General features: G+C 38.3%; 1 pseudogene; it reads left to right on the top strand.

The window, feature by feature from the left end:
• The first annotated feature begins 1,913 nt into the window (after nt 1-1,913).
• On the top strand, nt 1,914-2,830 carry LOC122933013 (annotated as a pseudogene).
• The last annotated feature ends 11,927 nt before the right edge of the window (nt 2,831-14,757 follow it).

Below are 14,757 nucleotides of genomic sequence, written 5' to 3'. Positions count from 1 at the left end.
ATACAACTCTATGGGTCTATCACAGTGTAGCTCACTGTGTCACGAGTTGCCGTGTAGGCTGGCTGTAGGCCCTCTCGCATACTACTGCAGGCTCTCTCCTGTGTACACTGGTTGCTTGGGGCTATGTGCTGGCCTCTGTGTCCTGTGTGTGAACTGTTGCCTGTGTTTGTGTTTCCCACATTCATATCTCTGAAGTTCCTGTCACCAGTGCCATGCAGGCTGACTGCAGGCACTTTGTTTACTGGCTGTGGGCGTTCCCATGTAAGCTGGTTTGGTGATGCGTGCTGGCTGCGGCCTTGTGTGTGTACATGGTCTGAGTATGGATGCCACTAGTTTATTGTATCAATGTGGTTCCGTCACTCCTTGTTGTGTAGGCTGGCTGCCTGATACCTCATACTGGCTATAGGTTTTCCCGTGTATGCTGGTTGTTGTTTGGGGTGTGCTGGGTGCAGCATACTGTGACTGGTGTGAACTGACACTTGTTTTATGGTTCTTGTTACTCCTGGTTTTGGTGAGGTTAACATTTCCTGATCTGGGCCTGTCAGTCTGTCTCCAGCTTTGCTGGGTGCAGGAGATATGCACCTGACCTGGGTCATTCCATCTGCCTGTCTGAATGGCCACCTACTTTGTCATCATAGTCTCCTTGTCTAGTTCTGTGTTTGGTCTGTGACTGCCATGTGCCTTCCTGCATGGGGCCCAGACATTTGCCTGTCTATTCCATGTCTTGTCCATTGCTTCTGTGTTTGGTCTGTGGCCACCATGTTTTGTCCTGCATGGGGTCCAGACATCTTCCTGTGTTGTGTATCTAAGTCACCTTGTCTGGTTCAGTGTTTGGTCTGTGACCGCCTTGTATCTTCCTCCATGGAGTCCACACATTTGCCTGTCTGTGCAACTATGCCTGTGTCGGCCATGTGTCGTTTTGCGTGGGGAACAGGCATCTGCAAGTCCTGTCTGTTAATTTCATGTACAGTATGTTCTATGCCTTCAGTGAGAGGGCTCCTGGGTTCTATGGAGGAAGGACATCTAGTCTGTGTGCAGCTCTGCCTGTGATCTCCATGTGTTGTTCCATATGGGGTCCAGGTATCTACTTGTCTTCCTGTTTGGGCAGCTCTGCTCAGACTGCCATGTGGTGTTCTGCATGGGGTCCAGGGAGCTGCTTGTGGGCTGGTTCCCCTTTGTACTGTCTGTACTGAGTCCTGTGCAGTTAATTCTAATTCCAGTCCTTGTTTGTATGGACTGCTTTGTGTGGACTACTGGTCTCTGCAGGTAAGTAGCCAAGTGCATCGGGACCATCCTAGAGGTGCAACAAGTGAGTCTCACCTAAGTCCATTCCCACCATCTCGGGCTCTGTGAAGAACAGGGCTTACTGCATATCTGGCCCCTGGGTTTGGTCCAGTGGTATTTCCTGACACTTGTCCCTTACCTGCTTGTCCAGTTTGCTGCTTTGTCTTGATCTCTGTCATAAAGTATTTGTTTTGGCCATTGTCATGTCTTTGTCTCTGCTTGCCTTGTGTGTTTGTTTGCTAGAGATGTTCTTGCAGTCAGTAGAGTCCTCGCTGGAACATGACTGGGTCCTCAAACACATGAGTTTTGTACTGGCGTTTTTTTCACCCGTAAAAAAAATAATAATAACTAATATCCATATACACTTATTTTTGGCCACTTGCAATTTTAAAGTTTTTTTTTGCTTTTTTTTCAAGGTGAAAACGCCTGAAAAAAACATCAAGTGCTACATCTGGATCTGGCATCTTTACAGCAAAAATCACACTTAAAGTCCAAAGTGAAGAAAAAAACCTGCAAAAACCTATGTATAGAAGTACTCTATGCAAACATAGAAGTGCAGGGATACACCATTAAACTAACTGCAATTGTGTACTAAAAAATACCATTACGACTACATATAGTCTTTTGTCATGGATACTCATCTTCTGATTAAAGCTCTGGCCTTTATTCTCTTGATAATTGTTGGAATTCCTGGAAATGTTTTCATCCTCCTAAAATTTACTTACATCAAAATAATTGAGAAAAAGCTTCTACCAGCTAATATCATCCTAATGGTCCTTGCCCTATCCAATCTTTTAGTGGTTTTCTCCCGTGTCATACCACAATCTCTAAATGCTATTGGAGTAAAAGACTTACTGGATGATACGGAGTGTAAACTGGTTCTTTTCATCTTTAGGGTCAGTAGAGCCATGTCTATTTGTGTAACCAGTTTCCTCAGTTGTCACCAGTGTGTTCTTGTTGCTCCCGTTAACAGATATTGGACATACTTGAAACAAAAGTTATCTAAAAATGTTACTCTTATTATAATCCTGATCTTAGCCATGAATGTTTTTCTCTATCCTTCTACTGTTTTGTATGGAAGGGCTAAATCCAATTATACTTCACCCTATTCATTACATCTGGTTTATTGTGATGCAGACTTTATAACCTATGTCTCCTTTATCTTAAATGGGTCTGTATCCATCATTCGGGAGATCATATTCGTAGGACTAATGACATTGTCAAGCAGTTACATGGTTTCTATATTGTATCAGCATGGGAAAAATATTAAAGGCAAGCGCAGTTCTGACCAGCTTCAGAGAAAGTCTGCAGAACATCGGGCCTCCAGGGCAGTTATTTTATTGGTAGTGCTATATGTTTTGTTATATGGCATGGATAATTCTATGTGGATCTATACTCTTACACTGTCTGATGTCAAACCTGAAATGAATGACGCACGGATATTCCTTGCAGCCTCATATTCTGCCCTAAGTCCTGTTGTTATTATTGCCACAAATCCAAAACTTCACAAAGGAACCCAAAATGTATGGAGAAAGAAAATGAATGAGAGTCAGAAAAGTGGTGTTATGGAGTCTGTCAGCAATATAAGTTTCTCTTGATCTGACAGCTAATGTTTATAGTAACTTAACTATGATCTAATGTGAATTATTAAGATTGTGCCCAGAAACCCCAACCCCCCCCCCCCCCCCCCACACACACACACACACACCAAAAATAATAATAAAAAAGCTATCACTTAAAAACAGGGTGGATAAAAATCTATGATTTTTTTTATCAGATTTTTTTTATTTAAATCAGATTTTTTTTTATATAAAATGCTTTATGAGGACAATATATTACCATCCAAAGGTTATTCCATTATAAAATAAAGATTCATTTTTTAATTATCTAGAATAAGTCTGTATATGTTTAATTTTTTTGGTAAATAAATTCCATTAATCCATTCACAATGTCATGCTCTTCCAGAGGTTTTTGTAAGATTATTGAGCAGTTTCTCTGCCTACAAGATATTATCACAGATGCTTGGTTTACTTTTGCAGTTCTCAAAACTGAATTTGACTCAGCAGAGATCACATGCCTCTTCTTTACAGCAAAAATGTTATAACATGAACAGAGTTGAGAAAAAGACCTTAATCCTATCTTCTACAAACCTATGAATGCAGAATCAACCTAATCAAACTAATATGAAAAGTTGTTATTCTAAAAATCTTCATCTACTTGCATATTACTTCATCTACTTAGCATTATCATGATTTATAATGCTGTGTATCTCTGGGTGGCCTTTTTTCCACAGAATCATAGTGACATAAAGCTGTAAGTATGATTCTGTAGAAATAAGGTCAAGCAGAGGCACATAGCATTATAAATCATGATAATGCCGTTCGCTCCTGCAAGTCCAGAGCAGAGGATCACACTCACACACGGAGCATGATTCTCGCAATGGACTCGCTCGTGTGAAACAGCCCTTAGTCTTTATGTAGAAAACTATGATTTAAATCAAGCCTTACTGACTAGTGATTTAAATCGTGATTTAAATCTGTTTGATTTAAATCAAATCCACCCTGCTTAAAAATATACAAGAAGATGAATATTATTTAGTAAACTGCTTAACCACTTCAACCCCCCCTAGCTGAAACCCCCTTAATGACCAGGCCACTTTTTACACTTCTGCACTACACTACTTTCACCGTTTATTGCTCAGTCATGCAACTTATCACCCAAATGAATTTTACCTCCTTTTCTTCTCACTAATAGAGCTTTCATTTGGTGGTATTTCATTGCTTCTGACATTTTAACTTTTTTGTTATTAATCGAAATTTAACGATTTTTTTGCAAAAAAATGAAATTTTTCACTTTCAGTTGTAAAATTTTGCAACAAAAAACTACATCCATATATACATTTTTCGCTAAAAGGGCATTTTTAGACATTTGGATCCCAGACTTCTTCTCACGCTTTCGGGCCCCTAAAATGCCAGGGCAGTATAAATACCTCACATGTGACCCCATTTTGAAAAGAAGACACCCCAAGGTATTCAATGAGGGGCATGGCGAGTTCATAGAAATAAAATTTTTTTGGCACAGGTTAGCGGAATTTATTTTATTTTTTTCTCACAAAGTCTCCCATTACACTAACTTGGGACAAAAAATAACTTCCATGAACTCAATATGCCCCTCACGGAATACCTTGGGGTGTCTTCTTTCCGAAATGGGGTCACATGTGGGGTATTTATACTGCCCTGGCATTTTAGGGGCCCTAAAGCGTGAGAAGAAGTCTGGAATATAAATGTCTAAAAAATTTTACGCATTTGGATTCCGTAAGGGGTATGGTGAGTTCATGTGAGATTTTATTTTTTGACACAAGTTAGTGGAATATGAGACTTTGTAAGAAAAAAAAAAAAATTCCTCTAACTTGGGCCAAAAAAATGTCTGAATGGAGCCTTACAGGGGGGTGATCAATGACAGGGGGGTGATCACCCATATAGACTCCCTTATCACCCCCCTGTCATTGATCACCCCCCTGTAAGGCTCCATTCAGACGTCCGTATGCGTTTTGCGGATCCGATCCATGTATCCGTGGATCCGTAAAAATCATACGGACGTCTGAATGGAGCCTGACAGGGGGGTGATCAATGACAGGGGGGTGATCAGGGAGTCTATATGGGGTGATCAGGGGTTCATAAGGGGTTAATAAGTGACAGGGGAGGGTGTAGTGTAGTGGTGTTTGGTGCTACTTTACTGAGCTACTTGTGTCCTCTGGTGGTCGATCCAAACAAAAGGGACCACCAGAGGACCAGGTAGCAGGTATATTAGACGCTGTTATCAAAACAGCGTCTAATATACCTGTTAGGGGTTAAAAAAATCGCATCTCCAGCCTGCCAGCGAACGATCGCCGCTGGCAGGCTGGAGATCCACTCGCTTACCTTCCGTTCCTGTGTGCGCGCGTTCACAGGAAATCTCGGCTATCGCGAGATGACGCACGGATGCGTCCAGGAGGAATGAATCAACCACCTTCCGGACGCATCCGTGCGTACAGCGGTCGGGAGGTGGTTAATTAATGCTTGACTTCTCAGTCTTCACTCTTCTAGTTTGAAAGCCTGCATCTCCGATGGTATACAGTTGCATTACTACCTATGGCGTGGGCAGCTTACACATCTGAAAAAGCATTATCCATGCTGAACAGTATATAGAAGCTTTAGAACAACATATCCTCCCATCCAGAAAGTGTTTTTTTTAGAGAAGGCCTTACATATTTCAGCAAGACAATGCTAAACCACATACTGAATCCATCACAACAACATGGCTTCACAGAAGAGTCTAGGTGTTGAACCTTCTGCCTGAAGTTCAGACCTTTCACCAATATTTTTTTGGGGCGCATCATAAAATAAAAATCCAGCAAAGAAGACCCAGGACTGTTGAGCAGCTAGAATCTTACATCTGACAAGAATAGAACATTCCTCCTTTGAAACTCCATCAATCTGTCTTCTCACTTCCCAGACATTTTCAGATTGTAGTTAAAAGAGGGGATGCTACACAATGATAGATATGGCTCTGTCCCAACTTTTTGGGGATTAGCTGCTGCCATCAAGAGCTAAGTGAGTTGATTTTTTTTCATGAAATGGTAATCCCCCAGTGGCCCCCTGAGCAAGGTGGGCCCCTAGTCTCCCACCTGTCGTGCCTTTTCATAGGTAAATACATTGATATCCAATTCATTTTTAGTCAAGATGGATGTTCATTACCTTTAAGAGCCATGCTCAACTATAGTTACAAATTTTTATGTCTTGAGAAGACCAAAGTAAGGTCACACGAAGGTTTCTACTTTTTAGTGTTATTCTTCTCATGAATGTACCAGTCTGAGAAGAGGCCTCCTTATCTACTGATAAATTTATGACGGGAGGTAAAGATAAGCTCTATGCAGCTGGTGATAATTACCTATACAATTAGGCATTTATCAATGAAGCAAATATATAGTATTCATGTATTCATTTAATGAGCCTTAGTCCTTAGCATAAGACAATCAGTAGGACATACAATATATATTATACTGTTATATGTTATGAAGACAACATGTATCCAGTATATTATATATATTTCTCATTAGGAGAATATTTGTCTCTAAAAGAGTGTCTGTGAAGATGTGTGTTTTGTAACAATTATTCACCTCTTTGGTATGAGAGGAGATAATGATATCTCTGAGAAAACAAAGCCAGTAAAGTTATTTACGATCTACAAATAAACATTGTGAGAAACATTCAGAGAAGACGCCTAGAGGTCTGTCTCTAATTGCTACAAGTGTCAAATCTAATCCCTATAGCCTTGAATTAAAGCTTTTAAGGTCAATTGTATATTATACCTTTATTCAGACTTACAGAAGTTAACCCTTTATACTATGATGCAAATAGCTTACACAGCAGTGCCACCTAGGTATGAGTAGGTGACATTACAACAGTAGCAAAAGTGCATTCTGGGTAAGGTTATGATGTCATTTCTTATCAATGATCACACCCATCCGACAATGATTGGAAAGCTCCAAATTAGGAAGGTGTGTCTAACTGATAAGTTTGTGATCATAAACCATACACAGGGGGAGAAGAGGACAGAGACAGAGAAACACACAAGAAAGAGAGGAAAGAGAAGTAAAGCTGTCTAGAGGGGTCTATCAAGATGGAAGCCATGGTGAGATGTGCTATGATGGACCACCCAGCTTTCCTAGGAGCAGAAGTGAGATTTCTACTAGGACTTGGTAAGAGATACAGAAAATGATATTTCATTTTATTAAGACTAATTTGATAGTGTGGGTGAAATTATACCATCTAGATTGGCGAATAAATACATAATTAAATTAATTGATCATCTCCATATTGAGATGTAGTTTTAGGATATTGTGAGGCTTCATTCTACCTGCAGAAGAATCAAGACTCATAATCTAGCAAAGCAGTAAATAATTGCTTAGATATATATATATATTGATAGAACATTCTTCGCCAAGCTAAGTGATGGTTTCCCACAGGAAAGACTTATTTCGAGTCCTTTCCATTTAAGATATGGTCTAGCAAAGATCATATATCCCTGTCATTTGTCTTAATAGTCTTACCAAAGTCATATATGTGAAAATAGTCCAGGATGGGGCGGAAGGATACAGTTATCTCTTCTAAGCTATATCCTTGAATGGATTTGCCCATGCCTGAAGTCATGTGACGTGTAGTTGGTTAGAGGGGGGTGGAATGTATTTAGCATTCCATATTGATGTCTAGGATTAGACATGCCCATCCTGATATCATGAGGTTTTCCTCTGAACAAGTAAGTATGTATATAAATTATGTTCCTACTTTGATATCCTAACCTAATAATAGCTTGGTTATAATGTGACAAGTTATTTCCACTCACATGTATTGTTAAGCTTGTAATGCTTTATATAACGCTATATATATTCATTTGCATGTATCATTGTGTTTATTTACTTATATATGTTTATAACCTTGTATCCAATAAATCTGCATATTTTTATAAACCTGTGTATTATTGTATAATGCAGAACTACATGTTTTATCATTAACGTCATCTCACGTCAAAAAGAACTTATTTATCTGAGGAAATAGTCGGCCTCAGATGTGAATTGTATCAATTAGGTTGTCTACGATTCACCAGGTCATGATTTTAAGAATTTATGACAAATTTATAAATTTATTTTTTTTATGAATTAATAATTGTTATGACCATAATTAATAATTCTTAATTGAATTATTACAACCCGACATAAATGGAGGTCCCACCGAGATATGATTGATGAAATGACATATTAATGATAAATTGTCATGTATATTGTTGCTGGCATTAGAATGCTACAGCCAGATCACTTTTATAACCCTTAGAAGGGCGTGGTCTATACACAGTCAATATTCCTGTCCTGGTACTGAAGGGGATAAGCCCATACCAGAACCACAGATGAGTTGTTGCAGTAAAGTGTTATTACACGAATGCAACGAGTGCATGACATGTAAATCAACTCAGGAGTTGTTTGTCTATGCTAAACACAATTGATGTTTTTGTATCGCCAGAAATTAATAGTAAATTGTCCCAAGATAGGGAACAGATATAGGTCTCATTAGCCTAGGCGGTACAGGGTCCGGTTCTAGTCCTTTGTTTGACTCAGGAACCTTCCTATTAATTCCTGGCCAGTTGACTTCCATAGTTGGAGATTTACCCCCATATACAGGGAGGTTGAGTTTAGTAACTCAGGGCGTTACAGGATAATAGAGGAACTTTATACATAAAGTCTGACCCAATGTTATTGATAAATAGAATCTATAAGAGAACAGTTCTAAACAGGTTAATTGCTATGTATGTTAATGTAACCATGCTTTCTTATAGGATCCTAATGTACAATTTGCAATTGCTACAGATATGATATTCCCCAAAGGGGGGAAATTGTTTTTATCTATCTCTGATTAATCGTTTCAGATTTTTTTTTAAAATATATTTGTGAATTATTTTTTAAGCAGAGTATCTAGAACCTGTTAAATTGTTTCAATAGTAAAAAGCGCAAAACTGTATTTAAATAGCTCTGTTGACTAACCCTAATTGCCTTAAAAAGTCTCCTAAGGGAGGGGGTCACAGAGCTGTGTCATTTATACAATCAGTTTTCCTGCAGATGCTGTATGTCCCAAATTTTGCCCACCATCTTAAAGATGGGAGGGGGGAAAGAGCACATTCCTAAGTTTAGATGCATGTCAGTGAAGAGGTCAGAGGTTGCAGAGCTGCGCTGTGAGCTGATTTCTTAAGTCAGCCTAATGGAAAGGAAGAGTAAGATTCTCCCAACTCCATTGAATGTAAATTCTTTATCTCATGAAGTGAATAAAGAGTAAAGGAAAAGTTGTTTAATACTTCGCTGACATAGGAATGTCCAGTAAACGAAGCAAACTGCTTCATTAAATTAATAATTATAGCAAGTCAATAAATGATTAATGATATTGATTACTAATCAGATTTTTCCACAGGATCATTAACATGATGTTTGTGTAGAGTTTTATTTCAGGGCTAAAAACGCCAAGAGCTGAACTGATTGAAAAATCAAAAATTTGAAGATTGAGACACATCATAAATTTCATATGATTGGTGGTGGTATCGTATGACTGAAGAGAGACTGAACAGTTATACTAACCATATTGTTTGTCTATCAATTGTGACTAACTAGTCGTCACTGTATTCCATGTAGAGATATGGACGCATATATATATATATTACTCTGTTTCGAGGTAGTCTCAAAGTATTGATTGGGTTATTATTATAAATAGGCATAACACCTAAGGCTGCATTTGCCTAGCAGAGCAAGAATAGTTATATCTATTCATGATACCCTGTAGTTTGTTTTTCTTTGGGAAAAAAAAAACATAAAAGTCCTCAACTAGCTGCTGACTAAAGTATGGCATAAGTCAAAGGCCTAAAATAGGCAGGTATATGTTTGATAAAGTTTTTGCTGCGTTGTTGCTCATACTGTCTGTTGTTTTCTTAAGCTTAGATGATGGCCCGAGATGGGATCACGTATTGATGGAAGGACAGATGGCGGAATCCTAAAAGTCTTTGTATCCGGAACCAAGAGAACCTGAGGTCAAGGCTATCCGAGACGCAAGAGACGTCCAGTCGGAGCCAACCCAGATGTATCCAAGATGTATCCAGGAGGGACAAGTGGGCAGAGCCCAGGAGATTCGACAGCCGCTGCAAAAGTACATCACACCAATGCAACATGACAAAGTATTCGAGATCGCAGACATGAAGATATGATGCCAAGCACCACTCGCTAAATCGAGTTGCCAAGTTGCTGACAAGCCAGGAAGCTATTACTTCCAAGTTTTCATTTTAGCAGCAACGTTATTAAGTTAGAGGACCAAAGAAAGATCTTAACTAGAGACACGTTTCCAGAAAGTCTAGAAAATGACCGAAACGTCTTTCTCTCTACAGTGGTCATAAAAGAAAAAGAACGAAACCATTGTATAATATGCGTTCTATGAACCAACGTGTTTATCAATACTGCAAGAAATGTAACCTACTTGTAGTTTAACTAATCATAAAGTTTGTGCGTTAGATTTCTGTCGTAAAAGTACACACAAAATTGTGATACATTTATTCCAAGGTAAAACTTGCGTTCCCCAATCTTTAGAAGAAGACATATGAAAAGCCCTTTATTGCATTTCAGCCTATTCAACCTTCTGATAACGAAATTGAATATGCTGAAAAGGGGGGATTTGTCGTGCCTTTTCATAGGTAAATACATTTATATCCAATTCATTTTTAGTCAAGATGATGTTCATTACCTTTAAGAGCCATGCTCACTATAGTTACAATTTTGTATGTCTTGAGAAGGCCAAAGTAAGGTCACACGAAGGTTTCTACTTTTTAGTGTTATTCTTCTCATGAATGTACCAGTCTGAGAAGAGGCCTCTTTATCTACTTTAAAATTTATGACAGGGAGGTAAAGATAAGCTCTATGCAGCTGGTGATAATTACCTATACAATTAGGCATTTATCAATGAAGCAAATGTATAATATTCATGTATTCATTTAATGAGCCTTAGTCCTTAGCATAAGACAATCAGTAGAACATATAATATATATTATACCGTTATATGTGATGAAGACAACATGTATCCAGTATATTATATATATTTCTCATTAGGAGAATCTTTGTCTCTAAAAGAGTGTCTGTGAAGATGTGTGTTTTGTAACAATTATTCACCTCTTTGGTGTAACAGGAGATACTGTTATCTCTGTGAGAAAACAAGGAGAGTCAAGTTATTTACGATCACAAATAAACAGTGTGAGAAACATCCAGAGAAGACGCCTAGAGGTCTGTCTCTAATTGCTACAAGTGTCAAATCTAATCCCTATAGCCTTGAATTAAAGCTTTTAAGGTCAAAATGTATATTATACCTTTATTCAGACTTACAGAAGTTAACCCTTTATACTATGATGCAAATAGCTTACACAGCAGTGCCACCTAGGTATGAGTAGGTGACATTACAACAGTAGCAAAAGTGCATTCTGGGTAAGGTTATGATGTCATTTCTTATCAATGATCACACCCATCCGACAATGATTGGAAAGCTCCAAACTAGGAAGGTGTGTCTAACTGATAAGTTTGTGTTCATAAACCATACACAGGGGGGAGAAAGAGGACAGAGAACAGAGACACACACAAGAAAGAGAGGAAAGAGAAGTAAAGCTGTCTAGAGGGGTCTATCAAGATGGAAGCCATGGTGAGATGTGCTATGATGGACCACCCAGCTTTCCTAGGAGCAGAAGTGAGATTTCTACTAGGACTTGGTAAGAGATACAGAAAATGATATTTCATTTTATTAAGACTAATTTGATAGTGTGGGTGAAATTATACCATCTAGATTGGCGAATAAATACATAATTAAATTAATTGATCATCTCCATATTGAGATGTAGTTTTAGGATATTGTGAGACTTCATTCTACCTGCAGAAGAATCAAGACTCATAATCTAGCAAAGCAGTAAATAATTGCTTAGATATATATATATTGATAGAACATTCTTCGCCAAGCTAAGTGATGGTTTCCCACAGGAAAGACTTATTTCAAGTCCTTTCCATTTAAGATATGGTCTAGCAAAGATCATATATCCCTGTCATTTGTCTTAATAGTCTTACCAAAGTCATATGTGTGAAAATAGTCCAGGATGGGGCGGAAGGATACAGTTATCTCTTCTAAGCTATATCCTTGAATGGATTTGCCCATGCCTGAAGTCATGTGATGTGTAGTTGGTTAGAGGGGGGAAGAATGTATTTAGCATTCCATATTGATGTCTAGGAATAGACATGCCCATCCTGATATCATGAGGTTTTCTCTGAACAAAAGTAATATATACGTATAACTTATGTTCCTACTTTGATATCCTAACCTAATAATAGCTTGGTTATAATGTGACAAGTTATTTCCACTCACATGTATTGTTAAGCTTGTAATGCTTTATATAACGCTATATATATTCATTTGCATGTATCATTGTGTTTATTTACTTATATATGTTTATAACCTTGTATCCAATAAATCTGCATATTTTTATAAACCTGTGTATTATTGTATAATGCAGAACTACATGTTTTATCATTAACGTCATCTCACGTCAAAAAGAACTTATTTATCTGAGGAAATAGTCGGCCTCAGATGTGAATTGTATCAATTAGGTTGTCTACGATTCACCAGGTCATGATTTTAAGAATTTATGAAAAATTTTATAATTTTTTTTTTTTTTATAATTAATAATTTTTATGACCATAATTAATAATTCTTAATTGAATTATTACAACCCGACACACCCTCTGAATAAGTGGGACAAAACACAGTAGACTTACTGCACTACATATTTATATATGTATATAAATATTTAATGTGCAACACATCAATCAGCCTACGTCCCCATAAAAAACTGGATAGATTATTAGTTTATTATTACAGACATGATCAGATAGCTGAGATGAGATACTAGGTATAGAGGAAAGTTAGCCAGTGTACTCTTTTCCCCAGGACCTACCTTCTCAAAGTTGCTGCAGGGACCCCCATATTCAATCATCTGGTAGCATCTTGCTGCTGTGTGAGCAGGTAATATTTGAATGTATCCGTATGGTGGGCGCCCAAAATAAATTTTACTGGTAGGCCCTTTCAGCATCTGATATGTGTTCTCTGTACAATTGCAAATAAAATATGGGTCTATGAGATTTGCTAATTATTGCATTGTTATTTACATATGGTGGCAATCTGTATTAGTTTGTGTAGTAATTCCCTAATTCCCACATTTTACAAAAAAATTTGCTTTGTGACAATTTACTTTGTTACAAAGCACATTTCTTGTGTAAGTAGTGGGTGAAATTGTGCTGCTCCCCATCATTGTACCCCTCAGATGCAGCATTCATAGCTGAATTCAGCATCTGATCACAATAAACTCTTGCGTGGCCGATGATGACTTCATCACATCGGCCAGCGTGGTGACATCATACATCACCACGCACTGGATTTCGTGCGAGATCTTCAATCATGATGATGGTGGCTGGCCCGTCACGAGCAAATGGATGAGGTAAGTATGATTTTCTTTTTGTTCTTTACACCATTTCAGGGAAAATTGATTTGCTACCAGGAAGCACAAGGAAATGTTCCCTGAAATTCGGATCAAAGTCAACTTAACACTATTTTTAACCTAAGCTACTTTCCAATGTCATGTTCTGTGCTCTCCACTGTTTATCATAGACAGATCATCCCTTACTTTGAAGCACTTGCCTCATACTATGAAGGTCATCCTTATGCTGCTACAACAGCTCTGACACATTGTGCATCAGTGAGTCTTGGGTACTTATGACCTGGACACTAGTTTACCAGTTGTTCTTACTTTGACCAGTTATGGTATGTACTAACAACTAAATATTGGGAACATCCCACAAGACCTGTTGTTTTGTCTAACGATATACAGTAAATTTGGCCCTTTTAAAGTTACACTTGCTCATTTAGTTTGCTTCCAACACAATACCTTCAAGAGCTGGTGCCTGCTGCTACCCACTGACAGAAAATGAGATAAGCTATATTATTCACTTTACCTCTAAATATTTTTAGTGTTAGGGCTGATATGTTTAGTTGGTTTCTAATCAGGTTTGGTATAGGTATAAAGCATTGTGGATTATTGTTATTATTTCCTGACTGCAGAGAGCCTGTATATTTGTGTAGAAAACCATGCATTGCAGAAATACGCATGGGGAGTCTACTGTGCTAGTGAAACAGTACTGAGAGTTAGTATGACATGCAGATGACAGGCGTCATTCTTAAAATTACTTCACACCTCACTCATTTGGTCAGTTACAGGGTCAAAACTGACCAAATAACTCAAGTGTGAACTCAGCTTTACAGGTCAATGTTAGCATCAGGTATAAAGAACAATGCAGAGGCCCAAGATTCTACAGTAGAGTGAAAGAGTGCACTCCTTTTACACCATCATCTGCTGATTCCACATAGATATCTACAGAACCTGTTCTGTTACACGCTGAAACAAGTAGTGCTCCCCTGACAGAGAGGAGAGGGTGTCAGGAGTAAGTTTGTGTTGACGTCACTGTTTATTTTGCATCCATCATAAGAACAACCCCCCAAAAACGGATCCTGTCATTGGAGCATCTGCCTTCACACGGTCAGTATTTGCTCAATAATCCATCAGTATTGCTAAGGCCCAAAAAAAAACAGGAGTGGATCCAAAACAGAGAAGACATGTGAAAAGAATATTTGCATGTCTTTTGTGTTTTGTACCAACTCTTTGCTTTTGGCTTCCAAATCATGATCCAATCATGATGTAAAATAGGGACCATGTGATACAGGCCTTAGGGCTGCACTAAAGACAGGATCCGTTGTGTTTCTCATTTTTCCGTCCTTCTGACAGATCAGAAGAAAGGTTAAATAAATGGTGATGTCAAGGCCAAAC

This window comes from Bufo gargarizans, chromosome 3 (assembly GCF_014858855.1).
Source record: "Bufo gargarizans isolate SCDJY-AF-19 chromosome 3, ASM1485885v1, whole genome shotgun sequence".
Taxonomy (NCBI): domain Eukaryota; kingdom Metazoa; phylum Chordata; class Amphibia; order Anura; family Bufonidae; genus Bufo; species Bufo gargarizans.
This window is presented reverse-complemented; position numbering and strand designations above follow the sequence as displayed.